This window comes from Musca autumnalis, unplaced genomic scaffold (genome assembly GCF_047663935.1).
Source record: "Musca autumnalis isolate F117 unplaced genomic scaffold, ASM4766393v1 scaffold_2, whole genome shotgun sequence".
NCBI lineage: Eukaryota > Metazoa > Arthropoda > Insecta > Diptera > Muscidae > Musca > Musca autumnalis.
In genome coordinates, this window is record NW_027411755.1 from 244,949,824 (window position 1) to 244,953,957 (window position 4,134).

Here is a 4,134-nt window from a genome sequence, read left to right on the forward strand (position 1 = left end):
ATTTTCGGTATTTTGAGTATTTTAGCTACAATTTTTAACCGAATTAGGAGTTATTTGACATTAAAGACTCCCATCAAAAATTTTCAAAATAGGGCCATGTTTTATTATAACCCCTATATAACGGTACCTCCCAATTTCTAGCCCACCAAAAATTGTCAACATACATAGTTAGATATAGGCACCATAAAAAAGTGCCTCCCGAATGAAGCATTTTATGTACATTATCTGACATTTTAACGTACCCACGTAAACTTGGGAACAGGAATGAAAACTAATTATTCCATTTTAGTTCAGAATATTTTATGGTGGAGGGTATGAAAAGTTCGGCCCGGCCGAACTTAACACTTTTTTACTTGTTATCAACTAAAACCATTGAATTATTTAAATATGGAAGTATTTAAGAAAAACATTTACAAAATAGAAATATGTTTTGGTTCCAGCGTTAGCCAAATCTACTTATTTTATTTGTACTCATGTGTATTACAGCTCATAAAAATCGCCAAAGATAATTGTTTTTGCATCTTCACTATTAGTTTGTTGTGATACATCCCGTCATTCATAGATATCTTTTATGATAACTCAAATTTCAATGGTGAAATGATGCTACATGATGCTAACGTTTGCGGACCATAGTTACTTTTGATGTTTTATGCAAGATTCTGCAGATTATGCTGATTCAAAGATAATACGCTACGCATAGTTGCGCCAATCTGAAATAATCATATTTTTCTCCACTGCAATCATGAAAACCTTTAAATTTGTTTCTGCAGTTAAACTGGAAAAATTTATGTAAAACTATTTAAAAAAAATAAAAAAATATTTTGGCAACGTTTGCCAACACTAATTTTTGATCTGTCGTATAGCCGGGGCTCTTTTTTATCAGACTAAATCAAAACTTTTGATAAATGTTTGCGCCATTCGGAAAAATCACTGGTTTTTCTGAAGTGAAATTTAAATAATTTATGTAAAACAATTTTAAAAAAATTACAAAAATATTTTGGCAACGTTTGCCAACACTAATTTTTGATCTGTCTTATAGTCGGGGCTCTTATTTATCAGACTAAATCAAAACTTTTGATAAATGTTTGCGCCATTCGGAAAAATCACGGGTTTTTCTGAAGTAAAATATGGGTAAGACAACAAGTGAGCACTAGGGTTATAACTTTTTGCACTTTTTTTGCAAATATCAAAAATACCACCACATAGCCGTGTAGAAATAAGGTAGGTAGGTTTGTACCAATTTTCAGCTTGATCGGACCTATACTACGCTTTTAGTGCATTATTTACCTCATATCCGATGCTAATACATATGGGAGCTATATCCAAATCTGGACCGATTTTCATTATTTTCTACAAAAATAGTCCTTGGACCAAAGATATGATTTGTGCAAAATATTATATCAATCGGATTATAAATGAGGTTTTTAGGAGTTTTAATCAATTTTTAACATACATTACTCCTATGTGCAACGGCTGGCTGACTGGCTAATAATAAATATTTCTCGTTTGCGTTGTTTTATCTTCGGCATCATCATTGTCATCGTTTTGTTTGATGACAATTGTGAAATTGTCGTTGTTGATCTCCACCTAACAAACCACATGGCCGGTCGAATAGCTAAATGCTTGCTTTTTGTTGGTTGGTCAGTAAAACAAATCGCCAACAAATATGGTATCTAAGCTCCTCAGCATGCTTAGATATCTATTACCACTAGCCTTGGTGGTACGTAACTCAAGTAGTTGCAGTGGTGGTGGCATCAACGACCGGCCGACGACCAACAGTAGTCATAGTCACAGCGGTGGCTATGGTGGTGGTGGTAGTGAACAACAAGAAGCCGAGTAGCAAGCAGTAGCAAATATCAGTCAGGCACAGCAACAAACGGCAAGTTACCTGAAACTACCTATCTACCTACCTAGCAGATAGTGGCAATAGTCAGCCAAGCAGCCAGTCAGTCAGTTAGTGAATTGTATGGTTGAATGGTTGCGCACGCGCAGCCATACAAAATGACGAGTAGCAAGGCAAAATTATCATCAAAAGTAATAATAAATTTAATGCACTGCAGTTGTGTGTGAGAGTATGTAGATGTGAATGCAACACATACCCAAACACACAGCTACTAAACCACTTCTTTGCTGTTGCATGGCATGAGTATCACTGCCATCATTCATCCATCCATCAGCTATGGAAGATGAATGTAGTTGTAAGTGAATGTGCAAGGTGTTTTGTCAAAGACGATAATGATGACGATAGTTATTATGTTGCAGTAATACTCTCTGAGAGCGAACGACCTTTTCTGTGCACGTGTATCTTACGAGAGAATACATACATTTGTATGTAAATGTATTCTATAGAACAGAGTTACCGAGAGACCAGATAAAACTGCTTAGGGGTTTCTATACACAATAGACCCTACAGATGCCCTCAGAAAGGGACTATAGAAGCACCCTTCCTTTCGGAAAGTGTCTATAGAGCCACCCTTTCTTTCAGAAAGTGTCTATAGAACCACCCTTTCTTTTAGCAAGGGTCTATGGAAGCAACATCTCTTTCAGAAAGGGTCTATATAAGCAGCCTTTCTTTCAGAGAGGGTCTAAAGAAGCAACCTTTCTTTCAGAAAAGGTCTATAGAAGCACCCTTTCTTTCAGAGAGGGTATATAGAAGCAGCCTTTCTTTCAGAGAAGCAGTCTTTGTTACAGAAAGGGTCTATAGAAGCACCCTTTCTTCTAGAAAGGGTCTATAGAGCACCCTTTCTTCTAGAAAGGGTCTATAGAAGCACCCTTTCTTCTAGAAAGGGTCTATAGAAGCACCCTTTCTTCTAGAAAGGGTCTATAGAAGCACCCTTTCTTCTAGAAAGGGTCTATAGAAGCACCCTTTCTTCTAGAAAGGGTCTATAGAAGCACCCTTTCTTTTAGAAAGGGTCTATAGAAGCACCCTTTCTTCTAGAAAGGGTCTATAGAAGCACCCTTTCTTTTAGAAAGGGTTTATAGAAGCACCCTTTCTTCTAGAAAGGGTCTATAGAAGCACCCCTTCTTCTAGAAAGGGTCTATAGAAGCACCCTTTCTTCTAGAAAGGGTCTATAGAAGCACCCTTTCTTCTAGAAAGGGTCTATAGAAGCACCCTTTCTTCTAGAAAGGGTCTATAGAAGCACCCTTTCTTCTAGAAAGGGTCTATAGAAGCACCCTTTCTTCTAGAAAGGGTCTATAGAAGCACCCTTTCTTCTAGAAAGGGTCTATAGAAGCACCCTTTCTTCTAGAAAGGGTCTATAGAAGCACCCTTTCTTCTAGAAAGGGTCTATAGAAGCACCCTTTCTTCTAGAAAGGGTCTATAGAAGCACCCTTTCTTCTAGAAAGGGTCTATAGAAGCACCCTTTCTTCTAGAAAGGATCTATAGAAGCACCCTTTCTTCTAGAAAGGGTCTATAGAAGCACACTTTCTTCTAGAAAGGGTCTATAGAAGCACCCCTTCTTCTAGAAAGGGTCTATAGAAGCACCCTTTCTTCTAGAAAGGGTCTATAGAAGCACCCTTTCTTCTAGAAAGGGTCTATAGAAGCACCCTTTCTTCTAGAAAGGGTCTATAGAAGCACCCTTTCTTCTAGAAAGGGTCTATAGAAGCACCCTTTCTCCTAGAAAGGGTCTATAGAAGCACCCTTTTTTCCAGAAAGGGTCTATAGAAGCACCCTTTCTTCTAGAAAGGGTCTATAGAAGCACCCTTTCTTCTAGAAAGGGTCTATAGAAGCACCCTTTCTTCTAGAAAGGGTCTATAGAAGCACCCTTTCTTCTAGAAAGGGTCTATAGAAGCACCCTTTCTTCTAGAAAGGGTCTATAGAAGCACCCTTTTTTCTAGAAAGGGTCTATAGAAGCACCCTTTCTTCTAGAAAGGGTCTATAGAAGCACCCTTTCTTCTAGAAAGGGTCTATAGAAGCACCCTTTCTTCTAGAAAGGGTCTATAGAAGCACCCTTTCTTCTAGAAAGGGTCCATAGAAGCACCCTTTCTTCTAGAAAGGGTCTATAGAAGCACCCTATCTTCTAGAAAGGGTCTATAGAAGCACCCTTTCTTCTAGAAAGGGTCTATAGAAGCACCCTTTCTTCTAGAAAGGGTCTATAGAAGTATCCTTTATTTTAAAAAGGGTCTATAGAAGCA